General features: G+C 44.6%; 1 protein-coding gene across 8 annotated transcripts in view; it reads right to left on the minus strand.

The window, feature by feature from the left end:
• Positions 1 to 15710, minus strand: part of EPB41L2 (erythrocyte membrane protein band 4.1 like 2) — a 208476-nt gene extending 192766 nt beyond the window's left edge. For 7 of the 8 annotated variants that reach the window (XM_063097418.1, XM_063097417.1, XM_063097416.1 and 4 more), the window contains exon 1: positions 15650 to 15699. The gene's annotated coding sequence lies outside the window, so the exon portion shown is untranslated. Of the gene's footprint in view, positions 1 to 12456; positions 12532 to 15636 lie in introns of all 8 variants that reach the window. The other variant, XM_063097411.1, reaches the window with a different exon arrangement.
• Between the last annotated feature and the right edge of the window lie 511 nt (positions 15711 to 16221).

A 16221-nucleotide genomic window follows, 5' to 3' on the forward strand; every position in this document is an offset into this window, starting at 1 on the left:
CTTCACGACCACCATAAATTCCCAAACTATAACAGGTTCCAAAGCCCCGGTAAACTTTTACTTTCATTTTTGGAGATTAAAAGCCCCATTCTGTTCTCTCCTTCTCTCTTTCACCCTCCTGTCCACCACTCTCTTCTCTCCACCTCCCGGGTCCGGGACCCGACCAGAAATTCCTAGCGCTAGGTTCCTACAGGCACCGGGCTTTTGCCCTAGAGAAGTGAAGGTCTGAGTGACAACCCACACCTCCCTTCTCTCCTCCTGGTTCATACCTGAATCTGCCGGGACTGACGTGACCTACTGGGGACGCCCTCTAGGATCCCGCCCTTCCCAACCGGCCGAAGGATCTGTCTTATCACTAATCTCTGTCCAATTTCTGTCTAAATTCCCATTAAGAGACCAGAATGGGTGCTTCCTCCTCCTCCCTAGGGGACTCTCCACTTCAATGCCTTCTGAAAAACCTCACCAACCTTTCCCTCAGGCCGGATATTAAGCCCAAACTCCTCACCAAATTACGAGACCTCTTTAACTACTGCCAGCGCCTAAAACAACGGAGGGAGATCCCCTACATCGAGGCTTTTCGCCTCTTGGCTCAGAACCCCACCCTCTGCTCCTCCTGTGCTCCCTCTCAAGTCCTTTTAGCCTGTAAACCATCTTCACAGTCACCCCTCGATTCTTCCACCTTCGACCCTGCTGATGAACCCCCACCCTACTGACCTCCTCCTCCCCCGTCACCTTTTGCACCTCCTGCGCCATCCACTCCTCTGTCTTTACCTTCCCCTACTCCTGACCCACTAAGCCCCCCTTTCACCCGTTCCCGAGGACCCCCCTGCCCCTTTAACAATCGCCCCACTACATGAGGTAGCTGGGGCTGAAGGAGTAGTTAGGGGCCATGTTCCCTTTTCCCTAGCTGATCTTACAGAATTAGAAAAAAGACTAGGCTCTTTCTCTACCGACCCTACCACCTACATTCCTAGCCAATACCCTCCTCCCCGAGGAACGCCACAGGGTCTGGGATACAGCCCAAACCCATGCCACTGACACCCATCGTACCAATCCGAATCACCCGCCAGGCCCCCAAGCAGTCCCAGAACAGGAACCTAATTGGGATTATAACACAGCCCAGGGAATCCAGGCTCGAGACCGTTTTGCCTCTTGCTTAATAATTGGCCTCAAAAAATCAGCTCGCAAGGTCAATTTCCAAAAAAATTCAAAAACTGTCCAAAAAAGGAGGAAACTCCCTCTGAGTTCCTCAATAGATTAACTCAGGCCTTTCAACAATACACTAACTTAGACCCCAACTCAGAAGACGGCCGGCATGTCCTTATGACCTATTTCCTGGCCCAATCCTACCCCGACATTAAAACTAAACTTAAAAAATTAGAGCAGGGTCCTGCAACCCCTCAGACCGAAATCCTGTCAGTGGCCTTCAAGGTTTTTCATAATCGGGAGGAGGAAAAGGAATGTCGAAAACAAAAGGCCGACCACACCAACTTCCAGATGTTGGCCCATCTTATCAAACCCCCTGGGCGCCCTCCCACAGCCTCCACCTCTAAGCCTCCACCTGGAGCCTGCTTTAAATGTGGAAAGGAAGGGCATTGGGCAAAGGTTTGCCCCACCCCCAGGCCACCCACCACTCCTTGTCCAAAATGCAAAAAGAAGGGACATTGGGGATCTGATTGCCCCCTCGCCCAAAGGGGTGAGAGACCAACTGCCCCACAGTCCCCCAGAACCGTGGACACCACCTATGGTGGGCCTCGCTGAGGAGGACTGACGGAGCCTTGGGCCCTTCCTGACCATCTCTATAACAAAGCAGGAGCCCAGGGTATCCATGGTTGTGGACCGCCACCCAATATCTTTCCTCCTGGACACTTGAGCCACCTTTTCGGTCTTAAGGGAATATAAAGGCCCCACCACCTCCAGCAGCTCTCCTATAGTCGGGGTAGGAGGTAAACAAATCTTTCCCCAAAAAACCTCTCTTTTAACCTGCAGCCTTCAAGGCACTCAATCCATTTTCTCCCATTCCTTTCTAGTCATGCCACAATGCCCCGTCCCCTTGTTGGGTTGGGACATTCTATCACGGCTTCAAGTCTCCATTACTTTGCCCCTGTCCTCTTCCTCTTCCCCCATTTCCTTCCTCCTAGCGCTAGTTCAAGCCCAAGATCCTACTAATCCCACCCCTCCAAAGAAGTCCTTACCCATCTTAACGCACCCTGTTAACCCCACAGTTTGGGTCACTGCCAGCCCTAATCTGGCCCAGTGCTCCCCTGTCTCAGTATTCATTAACCACAACAGCCCTCCTTGGGTTAAGCCCCATCATTCAGGACCTATTAAAAAAGGGGTATCTCCGTCCCACTCACTCCCCTTTCAATACTCACATACTCGCTGTATAAAAACCTAATGGCGCCTTTCGACTCATCCAAGATCTCCGCCTTATTAACGCCGCTGTCATTCCCATTCACCCCCTTGTATCAAATCCATACACTCTTCTTTCCAAGGTCCCAGCAACCTCTACTCATTTCTCGGTTCTGGACTTAAAGGATGCCTTCTTTTCCATACCCCTGGAAACCGATACTCAGGACATTTTTGCCTTCACATGGACTGACCCCCACTCCCGTCACTCCGAACAACTCACTTGGACGGTCCTGCCACAGGGATTTCGGGATAGCCCTCATATTTTCGGGCAGACAGGACCTCAAATCTTTTCACTTAAACCATCCAGAGTCCACCTTATTACAATATGTGGACGATCTCCTTCTATGCAGTCCTTCATGGGAACAATCCCAAGCTGACACTGCCCATTTGCTTAACTTCCTAGCGGGTAGGGGATATCGAGTGTCCTCCGCCAAGGCCCAAATCTCCTTACCGTCTGTAACCTACCTTGGTTTTCTCCTCTCCCCGGGAAAGAAGGAAATCACCCTGGACAGAAAACAGTTTCTTACTGACCTGCCCATCCCCAAAACCAAAACAGAGATCCTATCTTTCCTGGGTCTAGCCGGATATTTCAGAGCATGGATCCCCAATTTCTCTTTGCTAGCCCAACCTCTCTATAATATGAGTAAGGGTCCTCCTGAAGAACCTTTACTCTCCTCACCTCAGCGCCCTTTTCTCAAGCTTCGGCAGGCCCTTCTAACAATCTCTGCACTTCATCTCCCTGATCTAACTAAACCCTTTTTCCTCTATGTTCATGAAAATATGGGACAAGCTCTAGGCGTCCTAGGACAGAATTATGGCCCCTCCTTTGCCCCCGTAGCATACCTATCAAAACAGTTGGACCCCACTGTACGAGGCTGGGCACCCTGTCTAAGAGCCCTAGCAGCGGGGCAGTTACTGCATAAAGAGGCATCCAAATTAACATTTGGGGCACCTCTCACCATTCTCTCACCACATCACCTCAAAGACCTCCTTCACCCACAGACACAAAATCAAGTTCCCATTCTTCCATACGGCTCCCAAGGTTCACAGACACCCTCTCAGCCTACAAGCCTTCTTCTCAATCACCCCATCTGACAAAGCCCTCTTGCAAAAAAAATTTCCTCCTCATGCACAATCTGCCAGCGTACGAATCCTAACACCCCTCTCAAACCTGGGCCATACCCCTCCCACCAGGCCAGAGGTCTCACACCCGCGGCCGACTGGCAAGTCAATTTTACGCACATGCCTTCTGTCCGGCGCCTCAAATACCTCTTGGTGTTTGTTGATACCTTTTCAGGATGGGTAGAGGCATTCCCAACATCCAATAAAAAGGCCTCCACCATAGCCCAGACTCTCCTTTCTCAAATCATCCCACGATTTGGGATGCCCACTTCCATTCAATCTGACAATGGACCTGAATTTACCACCCAGATAATACAAAAACTCTCCCAGTCACTCTCTCTCCCCTGGCACCTACATTGCCCTTACCGACCTCAGGCATCTGGAAAGGTAGAGAGAACCAACAGAACCTTAAAGGACATACTAACTAAATTGTCTCTGGAATTACACCTTGATTGGGTCCGTCTTCTACCTCTCGCTCTACTCAAGACCAGAGCTCTCCCAAAAAAGGCCCTCCAATCTTTCCCCTTTTGAAGTCATATATGGTAGGCCCCTCCTTCCCCCGGGGATCACAGCAACTGAAGGACCCATACAACCCACCATGGCCTTACCCTTACTCTCCCACCTTTGCACTGAATTATGGAAGTACCAGGACTGGCTATTTCCAGATCTCACTTTCCAAAAATAACCTTTCACTCAGCCCAGGCGAATTAGTATTCTACACTTCCCCAGAACCCAAAACCCCCCTAACCCCTAAGTGGGAAGGCCCATGTCCTGTCATCCTTTGCACTCCAACTGCTGCTAAACTTGCCCTGCCAGGTAATCATGTTACTCCATGGATTCATATTTCCAGGCTGAAGCCTTGCACTCAGGATCCGCCCTCGGCCACCGAGAACTCCAATAACAAGCTGCAAAAGAACTTAACACACCATTCTTTTAAGTGTATCCCTCATCCTACCGACCCTTTCAAACTCCGCCTATCCCGGACCTCAGCCTTACCCCCAGTTCCGGAGACATGAACCTTCTCCTTGGCCTTTTCCTGTTCTTTTCATTTCACCCAGGGAGCTTTCAGGCCCCTCTGCTAGCTCCCCAGGGTCACCCATTTACACCTGGCAACAGATCATTTCTGAAACACTCATCTTTCTCGCTCTCTCCCGGAAATTGTTTTCTCTCATGTGACCGCTCCTGGCGGCCATCCCCTTAAACGCTTCCCTTCCTCAACCATTTATAACCACACCTTCTCCCCACCAGGCTCTTTCTTCTGGCGCAATGGAACCCTCTCTACCTCTATCCAGTCTAATCTTACTGTCCCATGCCTTCTTGTCACCATCGTCCCTCAACTCACTCTGTACTCCAATTCAGAACTGTTCTATCTTCTTCATCCACCCTCAAAACAAAAAGGGGCCGCCTTCCTCCCAATCATGGTTGGTATTTCCCTAACGACATCAGCTGTCAGAGCCGGCCTGTCGGGAGGAGCCTTAGGACACAGTTTACGGGGGCGGTCAAAGACATCAATACTAAACTTGAAGGGGCTCTAACTTCCACTGCCGAATCTCTTTCCTCTCTACAGAGACAAATCACCTCTTTAGCTCAGGTCACCCTCGAAAACCATAGAGCACTAGACCTCCTCACTGCAGAAAAAGGAGGTACTTGCATCTTCCTTGGAGAAGAATGCTGTTATTCCTCATAACCTGCCTTTTCTTGCCCTGCATCATTCTTCAAGCCCAAGTGGGAAAAATTTCTAATCAGGCCTTTAACCAGCTTTTACTTAGAAACTACCAGCTCCTAGATACCGATGAACCCCTCGCCTCACCTTGTGAGCACCTCAGCCGATGCTGAAGAGGTACCACCTTACAGAGGAAACGCATTCCTACACGCCCTTGCCACCGACGACGCCTGGCTGCTCCCTCCAGTCTCCAACTACGAACAATGGAACCAGTGCATATTCGATTTGTGGCTTCAAGGAACGTTTATGGACTTTTCCCCTTTTGAAATTACTTGTTTCTCCACCCTCCTTTGGGGTTTCATAATGAGTATTTATTTACCTTCCTCCCTTTGCCCCCCCCCAACGCCCCAGTTCAGCAGGAAGTAGCTCAATGACTTCAACGTCCCCTTTCCTAAAACAAGAAAAAGGGAGGAATGTAAGAACCCAAATGCCCCAAGGGATCACACCCTGATCACATAAGCCCTTCTCGGCTGCACCCCATCATGGCGCTGGTTGCCCTTCTCTTCCGCATTCTCCTTCCCGCAGGCGCAAATCGCACACCAATCAGCTCCCCCCTCAAGCCCCATGCGGTATGCTAAATAGGGATTGTATTTTAAACCAATCAGCTTTCCCTTAAAGCCCTATATATATGTGTGTGTGCTGCCTAATAAACGAGCTCTCTCCGGTGGATCTTCAACTGGTGTCAACTCGCCCTTTCAGGTACAAAGAAAACCAAGCAGATGAGGAAAAAAATAAGGCAATTAATTTCAGGATAAAACAAAAAGTTGTAAAAAAAAAAAAAAAAAAAAAAAAAAAAAAGCACATGCAATCAAAGTACTTTACTTGGCTCAGCTTTAAACTGGAGAACGGAAGAAACGAGTGTGGGTTTGAAGGAAGAGGGCATTAGTAAAGGAGACTCACTCCAACCAAGGTAGGAAGTCAAAAGGTATTATTATGTAAAACATAAACATCAAGAGGCAAGAGTAGGCAGATGTCAGCAAGATGATGGAATACACTTCCCCAGTGCTCAAAGCTCATCACTTGTCATCAGTACATGAAAATACCTTCACAAGAGCTAAGGAAACCAGACAGTTGTTAAATGTCTGTGAAACCAAACTTTTGCCTTCCAGCATGTCCCCTTCTCTCTTAGAAAATGCAAAAACTTTCAACAAATAACAAAACATAAAAATATTTTGTCATTAAAAAAAAAAAATCAAGAAACAAGAAAATCACGTTATTTAGAGACAAAACATACCAGAAAACATAACCAAAAGTAGTCAAAGTGGCTTCCTCTGGGGAGCAGAAATCAGTCATGAAGAGAGCTAGAGCATGGTCTGCAAGCTTTCCCTTATAATCCCTGAAGTGTTACCTGACTTTCTAAATCATCTACAAGCACCCTGGAGAATGCCATTTGCACTGTAAATGAAGTAGCTAAAAGTGTAAAACTGCATGAAAGACAAAAACTGGTGGGCGGGGGAGGCACATTTTATTTTGATGTATTTTATACTCTGGCATATTTTCCTAATGCTGAAAAATCAAACTGGAATCATTACATGAAAAACAGCATGAAGGGTACACCCCGTCCCAGCATGATTCAAGAATCACACAACTAATAGTAGTACTCAGGTCTACTTCACAATCACACCTTTATAAAAGAAACTAGGAGGCAGAAAACCAGTCAGGAAAGGAAGCCTGTCTTCTATAAAAGTTAGATAATACTGTAATTGCCAACAAATTCCAAAAAATTTCAAGGTTCTACTGAGTAACAGCATCAAACAGTTAAAAGCTATAACTGGCCCTAGCAGACAAAAGAAAAGTTTTAGCCACACACAACCTGGGTGCCCTGGAGCAATATATTCAATTTTTAATCCTTAGTTTTTCAAATGAGCTACATACCAGCTACTCCAAAATGGTACTGCAAAAAGGATTAGGGAAATTAACAAATGTAAAGCACCAACAACAGCACCTGCCTTATAGTCTATGCTCCAAAACACTTTCCTTTTTTTTTTTTTTAAACATGTTTATTGATTATCAGTGCTTCTGTCCTTACTGAGTTATCTACAATGGAACCTAGAACAAAGCCAACCCAGGAGCATAAAATGCACTTGTCCAGGAGAGGTTAAGCAAAGCAGCTGCTGTGACAGTGCCTGAAGCCTGGAGGCTGTAAGCAAAGCAGGGAGAAATATCAAACAGAAGCCTACACCTGTGGAGTAATCTTGCAAAAAGAAAGAGAGAATAAGAATTAGATCCAGTCTCTAAATCCAATTACCAATCTAAAGAAAATACAGAAGACAGAGGAACAGATTACTTAACACTACACAGTTGAAATCAGTAAAATTCAGACTGTGGGAAGCCACACAGAACTATCAATTAGGTTTCCTCAAAAAATAAACTGCAAGGAAAAATAAGAGATGAAGGGGCAACTATAGCTTATTCCTCTTAAAAATATGTCAGTGAATTATAATGTGCAGATGTTAACTGGACCTTGATTCAAACAAACTTTTTCAAAAGTTGTTACTTGAGACACTTATAGACTTTAATACCAACAATTAGATATTTGATGATATTAAGAAATTTTTAGTGTGATGATGGTATTCCAGTCACATTTACAAACTAGTTCTTATATTCTAGAGATACATAATACAATATTAAGTGATAAAATGAAAAAAAAGAAAAAAGTCTTTTGAAAAAGACAAATAACATACACATAGGGTACAGTTAGGGCTGCAGGAGAACCAAGCAATCTGTTTAAGAGCAAGAGGTCATGAAGTCAAGGACGAAACCAGAAACAGCATACCTTCCATACGTTACTGAGGGCCAACTGCATGCTGGGCTGATGAATGGGTTCCATAAACTATGACTCTGAAAGTGACTCAAAGGTCATTCTTCACAAAGGGAGAAGCAGGAAATGACTGCTGGCCCAAGAGGTAGAAAGGCCCTACAGCCAGCAACACCCACGTTATGCTCATACAGATCTAGGTCTTTTTGAATCTTTCAATTGATATTTTGTAGAAGAGGTGCAAAAATAGTCTAAAGGAATCAGATATCTAAGGCAAATGAATGAAATGGCCTAGAGGTAAGACAAAGGAAACGGGAGGAACTGAGACAAACTAGGAAGCGGTTGACTTGTGCAAAATGGGTCAGGAACTACCAAGCTCTAGCTGATGGTCCTTGCAATTGAGTAACATGGGCCCAGAGTTGTCATAATCTTCCAATTTTTCCAGCCTAAAATAAGATATTTATGTGAAACCTCCTGATTTCTTAATGTTGTCAACTAATTTAAAGTTAAAACACTACGTTGAGGAAAAATATGTCTGCAGGTCTATTTCACACACACAGAGACGTGTACTGGATTTATAAAGGTCACATTTTAATGCCATATGCAGAGGTGTAAACATTATCAGTAAAAAATCCCACTCACTAATAGCCTTCTTTCAGCAAGCTTACTGCAGCTATAGAGAGAGGAAGTTATAGCATATGCACACAAATTTTACAATCAAAATCAGTTACCTCTGGCAACATAACATAAAGACTACATTCTCCCTGTGTTAGTAAAACTAGATCACAACAGCTTTGCCATATATATGCTCTTTTGTACATTACCAGAAAGGATGGATACAATTTGTTAGGACAGTTTTCTAAAGGTTCAAAAATTCTAAAGACACTGTACCGAAAATTGTTAAAGAGTGGTTTTAACTTGTGATCACCACAGGAAATTACAGTTTCAAATCGAAGACTACACTTCCACACAGATAATAATTCCTAACCATTACAAAAAAATTTGCTTACCACATATTCATATCAAAGACTACACTTCCACACAGATAATTATTCCTGACCACTGCTAAAAATCTGCTTAGCACAAATTCACAAGCAACCCACTAGGTCTTTTCTTAACCTAACAATTTTCACAGATGCCAGGCACCATGTGAAGTATTTTATTAGCATTAGCTCATTTAATCCTCATATAACTCTATGAGGTAGGTATGACTTTTAACCCCATACTAAAGGAAACAAGGATTTGAGAAATAATTTGCCATAGGTTACACTGGCAAAGTGTTGGTCTAACCAGCCCCAAATAGTGTGGCCTTGTCAGTGATCTCTTCTGCTATGGGTTAAAAGTGACCCCCAAAAGTTCATGTGTTGGAAACTTGATCCCCATAGTAACAGTGCTAAGAGTGGAAAATCCAATTGTGATATTTGAAAGGCAGGGCCTTCAAGAGGTGACTGGATCATGAGGACTATGCTCTCATGAATGGATTAATCCAGTCATGGAGAGTAATGTGTTAATAGTTTAATGGGTTATCATGGGTGTGGACTAAGAAGAGCAAAGGAGCATGTTAACAAGTTTTCTTCCTCCTCCTTGCCATGTAATACCCTGTGCTACCAAATGACTCTGTACAGACTCCCCACCAGGAAGAAGGCCTGCACCAGATGTGCCCCCTGGACCCTGGACTTTCCAGCCTCCAATACTGTAAGAAATAAATTTTGTTTCCTTATAAATTACCTAGTTTCAGGTATTCTGTTATAAGCAACAGAAAACGGACTAGTACACCTTCTAATCAATATTTTCAACAAAGAAATCTGTGAGGAAATAAAAGCATTAAGTTCAAAGGTAAAAATATGAGTGGCCAAGATTATATCAGAATTCAGTATAACCTTGGCAACTGAGAAAAAAGGGTCAAAGAATTCAGCCAAAAGGAAATAAGCATAATCAGGCAGACGGGGAAAAAAAATCAATGAAAGTGCAATAGGGTAACATGAACAAAAAGAGAAAAATAAAAGAATATCTCCTTATGACTTTGATTTCCTAATCTCAAAAATAAGAACTGACCTAGATCAGCAATCAACCTTTTCTGTTTCCCAAAACTCTTTAAAAACTGCTCTCAAAATTCTCTCTCAATTTCTCTCTCCTGTACTCACTTGCGCACACACATGCACATGCACATACACACACACAAACCACTTGACTTACAGTCTCAGGCAGATTTTTGAACCCCTGATACCCACCGTGAGCAACATGTTCCCCTCTAATCCCACTCCCAACCCTAGGTCAAGAGTCTGAACTTAATGATCTCCAAATTCCCTTCTTGCCCACAAGGTAAATGTATCTTAGGTGAAAAACAAGTAGCCTCTTTGGACAAAAAAGAAAAGAATGTCTTCAAGCTACTGGGATGTGTACATATATTGGGAGAATATGAGAAACTAAAAAATATGATTAAATTCAGCAGTGTTGTTATATAATGGTGGTGGGTCCAGCTCTGAAGCTCATCAGGAGGTCTGGAAACCTGAATTCAGGGCTTGGAAAAGCTGATTAGAGAGCTGACAATCAGACCTATATAACAAGTTTTTAAAACCACAATTATCCTGGAAAAAGGCAACTACAGGGTAACATAAGTCTTTAAGTATGTGAAAATTCTTTCCTGAAGGTTGATAGTGAGGCCATAATAAGAGCAAAGCAAGAGGAGAGTGGCTTTTCAATTATACCATGAAAGATTTGGTTTAGATGCCATCAACTTCCCTACCTAGGCAATGAGATTCCACAGTCAAACAGCAATAAAATCATTTTGGAACCCTTCCCATGCCCTCTAGCTCTTAACCTGAAAAGAACTAAACCATCTCCATGAGGCAGGATTTAGTCAATATGTAAAATTTCAAATTGGCTATCTAAAGCAAAATCTTTCTTAAGATACAGCTTGGATCTCAGAAAAGACAGTTCTTATTCCTCAATTTATTTCATTTTGGCATAAAGATTACTTGGGAGACAATCTATATATATTTATGACTATAATATGCTAAAGAGAAAAAATATCAAAATGCAGAGAGGTATCTATGATGTGAAACACGCTTCCATTTTAAAAGTAACTGAGAATATATAATTGGCTCAATTTCAATCTTTGGGAAAAAACAAACAAACCCAAAAGCAGTACAAATGCAATTCCAGGCCACATAACATTTATCCAGTACCAAGGAGTAAGAGACCACTTTAAAAATGAGAAAATTCATAAAACCTCTGAAATTCTCATTAAAATAAATACTATCCCAAACACCAGGAAAAAAAGTGTATAGATTATCCACCCTTCCAGACAAGAAAAACACACATCTAAAAAATCTACACAGATCCCAAGCCAACCACAAAACATGGAGGAACAACATCCAGTGGTTAAAAAAACAAATCCTCCACATGAAATACTACCTCCATGATATCTCTACATGAAGTATTACCAGCTTCTACAAAGTAAACTCCAACTTTCAAACAATCTTCATTAAAAGCACCTTCAATATATCATATAAACGTTCAATTAATTAATTTTCCAAATATTTCTTAAGTACAATGTGTAGGTGTTTCACATAGCAAATATATACCCTCGTATAGGGGAAAAAGATGGAAAAATAGAATTAAAAGTTAATATGAATCCTTCCATGAACATTTTGAAGTACCCTCATATAATATTCCCTCTTTCATATGAAATATACACACATACTTTACAGGAAAACTACCAAAAAAAACTTTAATTATAACTATCAATTATTTCTAGTTGATATTAGAGATGTTTTATTTCTTTCCTTTTCGGCTTACCTGTAACTTCTAAATAACTACAATATTAATAGCTAACTTGGAGCCCATTCCCCTATAGTTAATGACAACAGGCTCTGACTCCAGTTCAGATTTTAGTCTGGGGCACTACCCAGGCCAAGAAATGATAGAAATCTTATGAATATCAAGTTGCTGGTTCATGCCAAAACATGGCATTCCCAAAGGATGCCCTGTCCAAAATCTGGAGGAATTATATACAAATCTTCTGTTTACTCAAGGCTTCCAAAGAGGCTGAAAATGTTTGTGTGCTGAAGAGCTGGGAGTGGATTTGCTGACTTCTAATGGTTCAGCCTTGAGATTCCAAGATTCTATAAAAGAGCAGTAAATTAGGGTTTGGCTAGTATTTGCTGTCTACTGAGGCCAGCATAAACATTTACTTGAGGCTTTTAAATCTGTAAGGTTACCCAGTGGTTGGTTAGGTACAGTAATTCTGAATCTGAAAAAAACAAACAAGGACACTGAAAATGTTTCTAAACAAAGATGGGGTGGAGGAGGTAGGCATTATTTCCTTTGTTCTCTCCAAGTAAACAATACAGATTTTGGAAATCCAAAACATGACTCTCCGTGACATTGATCCCTATAAAATGTTTTATTGCCTTATAAAAATATCAACAATTCATACCTTTTAAAAAAGTCCACACACAGCTTTTAAGTAGACTACTTCAGTTCAAAAAAGAAGGAAAAAGCCCATGCCTTCCTGTGGAAACAGAAACAAAAATCTTCAAAAATATTTAGCATTCTGCTATGTAAAATATAAACTCTACATTCCTAAATAAAATGGCAAAGAAACAACTTTTGTAGGTCACTAGCCACAGTAATATGAGAGTGGTGATTCAGGGCAGAACCTAATGTTAAATATAACTGTACAATATTACTAATTACAGAGAAATTTTACCAATAAATATTTTGGTTGAGGACTGCTTTGTCATCTTTGCAAGTATTTTTAGTTGAAAGCAAATGGTTGGGTAGTACACGTGGACATGGTTCTGATTTTTAAATATCTATTTTTACATTCTGGTCACTGGTTAGGTTTTCTGGTTAGGTTTTCTAAGCTCAATTCTTCAGACTGGTAATTTGGAAAGGGTAAACCACAAGAACGTTACGTTAACAGCAAGGGACCTAACAAGCTCGGATCAGCACAAATTTAACTTGGAAACCTACAAGTGCTCACAAATCTAATCACAGGCCCAGACAGTCACAAACTCCTGAGGAACACAGATGTAGATGAGCAAACTGTACTAAAGCTATCTCTTGAAATATAGCAAGAGCAATCTGAATTCCCTTGTTTTATATTTGCACACTTATTTTCAGGGGGCCTCTCTTCGGATTCATTTCCTAAATCTCCAAATTTGATTCTTTCTCCTTGTACTCAAATTTCAGATTCTGGGCCGAGCCCGTGGTGCACTCGGGAGAGTGAGGCGCTGGGAGCGCTGCGACGCTCCCGCCGCGGGTTCGGATCCTATATAGGAATGGCCGGTGCACTCACTGGCTGAGTGCCGGTCACGAAAAAAGACAAAAAAAAACAAACAAATTTCAGATTCTAAATATACATATCCAGTTGCTTCAAAATACTCCATAGCAACTTAAGATTTTTACACAAGTTAGCAAAAATTGTACTGAAATCTTAGCTTTATAAAATGATGACTTTTTAAATCACTTTTAATATTTTTAAACAATCCCCATGCAATTTAGAACTCAAGAGTTTTAGGGTTGGTGGCTAAATTCAACCACACATTTTCTTTCGAAGGTTTTTACACACAGTGCTCTAAGTACTTCAACTAGGGGTAAAAGATTAAGAGACCTGTTATGACTAGGTCTCTCTTAAAGAGGGATGTTTTAAAAGGGAATAAACTGTCCCCTCCTGTTACTCTAAATGAGCAGCCTCTTGTTCTCAGCAGTCCATCTGCACACAAGACCACTACTGACTTCAGTGGGAATTCTGCCCAAGAAGTGAGGAAGACGGGATAGGATTAAATTAGCCCTAAAACCATACCATTGTTCCAAGCCACTGCCACTTGTACAGTTCTCCAATAACCTCAGAAAAATAGCTATCTGGGATTTGATGGTGGTCCTCAAATTGAATTTAAGGAATGAGCACTCAAGCTCTAACAGATGACACAGCATAGCTCTTTTAAAAAGTTGTGTCAAATTCCGCAGCTTGATAAATGTAGGCCCTTATCACAATTCAAGATGGCATCGTAGTGCTGCCCCACCAGTGGCTGCAACAGCAACAAGCCTGGAAATGCAAACTGAATAGGATTAAGCACTATTAGTTCCCCAATCAAACCTGTTCAAAGCTTAAGAAATCTAAATCCCAGCCCCCAGCAGCCAAGAAACTGACTCAGTTTCCCTCAAGTGCTAAACTCAAGGAGAAATGTGACAGGACACTGACTAAAACGCTAATTCTCAATAGTGTTATAAATAGAGAACATAAAAATAATGTATTCTGATGAAAGAACAGAAACAAGAAGAAAAACAGAGAGGAGTGAAGAAAATAAATGAAGCAAAAACTGTGAAAGTCATTTGTTTAAAATGCTTATGGCTGGCCGGTTGGCTCAGTTAGGTAGAGCACGGTGTTAAAACACCAAGGTCGAAGGGTTCGTATCCAAGGTACTGTCAAAATATGATAAAACAAATTAAAATGCTTAAATAACAGTAACATAAGGAACAAGACACCTGGCACACATGCCTTTTCAGATCCACGAAGTTCAAGAAACTGAGGAAAGATGTGACTCAGAAAAGAGAAAATACGTCCACAGTCCCTCTAGTTTCCACCTTCCCTTGCACCCACCCAGGGCTCTTAAAAACGGGGGTAGCTGTTGTGGTGACGGGGAAATTCAAAGAAAGGCGTCCTCTGTCAGTAGGGAGGGCTCCACATAGAGTCCCTTCCCCAAAATAACAGACTCTAAGCGGAAGCTCTTCTAACCTCACCAAAAAAACTTGACCTCACGGGAGGTTAGCGGTCTGGGGAAGCCAGACGACTGACGTCCCACCCAGACTGCCCGGCTGCTGGGGGCAGCGTCTTCGTCTGGGAATGGGGTCCCCGGAGGCCAATTCCATCCCTGCCCGCTCTATGTTCTCTTCGTCCTTCCCTTCGGCTTACCTAATAATGCTCCCAATCCTCTGCGCCCAGCGCAGGAGGGCAAATACAAGCCATCTCTGGGGCCATGGCCTGGGTGTCGGAACTGTAAGGACCCAAGCCCCAAACGTGCGTCCCTCTCCACAGCTCCCGGACGGCGCAGGCGGCAGCGCCAGGCGCGAGGCGACGCCGGGCCGACCCGCGCAGCGCATGGAGCTGGAGCGCCGCCCTCGCCCGGCTCCCCGCGTATCCACGCACAAGTTTTCCTTCCCAAAACCATCCTCCTGAAGGTCACGCCACAGCCCGAGCCAGAGCCGGATTCCTCACGCGGCGGCTCTCGCGGGGCCCGGACGCGTGGCCCTGACCCCACCGCACCCTGGCGGGGACTGCACAGTCCTCACCATCTCTCCAAGCTCTGCCAAGACGTGGCCCCGGCTGCCGGGAGGAGGAAAAAAGGGGACCGCAGCGGAGGTCTGGAGCAACGGGACCGGGACTCCAGGGCGGGAATCGGGTCCGGCAGAGACGGGGAGAGTCCCCAATCCGGTCCCCCGCCCCTCCCCCCCGGCGGGACCGTCCCGTCACCGCTTCCTGCCCGGGATCAGCTTCCCAGCGGCAGCCAGAGGAAAAATCCGAGCCGCCCCTGCAGCTCCTCAGGGACCAGTCGCCCAGCCCGAGCTCCTCCGCCCCTGGCCCGCCATTCCGCAGCCCCACACGCCTCCTTACCCCGACGCCGCACCTCAGGAGCTCGTTTGCCGCGGGGACCTGTCCCGCTTCGGTCCCAGCCGCGCCTGCCGCCTCCCTCCGCTAGGTTTCAAATTGAAATTCCCTGGCTGGGGCCGTCGGAGGACTCGGAGCGCAGGCCCCGCCCCCTCGCGGCGGAAGCCCCTCCCGCGCCCCTGCCGGACGCGCCCCCGGCGCGGAAACCCCCGCGGGCCGGTCACGCCCCCCGCGCCCAGGCCACGCCCCAGCGCCGGCAGGGAACCCTTCCCGCAGGATTCTCGCCGGGCGCGGCCATCGGGTACCCCCAGCTGAGAGGACGTATTTGGCCCTCAGAGCCGCCTGGGATAATGACAGCTAATGCCTGTGTGCAAGACGTTCTTACTGTGAACCCCGGCCTTCAATGCCCTCTGGACTTTTACAAGTTATTTCTTCAAAGTGCATTCACTGACTACACACTTCATCGAGCGCCTATTCCGTGGTAGACACTCCAGTAGGCCCTGGATACACAGAATAAGGAAAACTGAGTCCCCGTCAGCCTAGAGTGGAAGAAGTGCTTTCACAGAAAGAGCATTGAAAAAGAACTATTTA

This window comes from Cynocephalus volans, chromosome 5 (genome assembly GCF_027409185.1).
Source record: "Cynocephalus volans isolate mCynVol1 chromosome 5, mCynVol1.pri, whole genome shotgun sequence".
NCBI classification, from domain to species: Eukaryota; Metazoa; Chordata; class Mammalia; order Dermoptera; family Cynocephalidae; genus Cynocephalus; species Cynocephalus volans.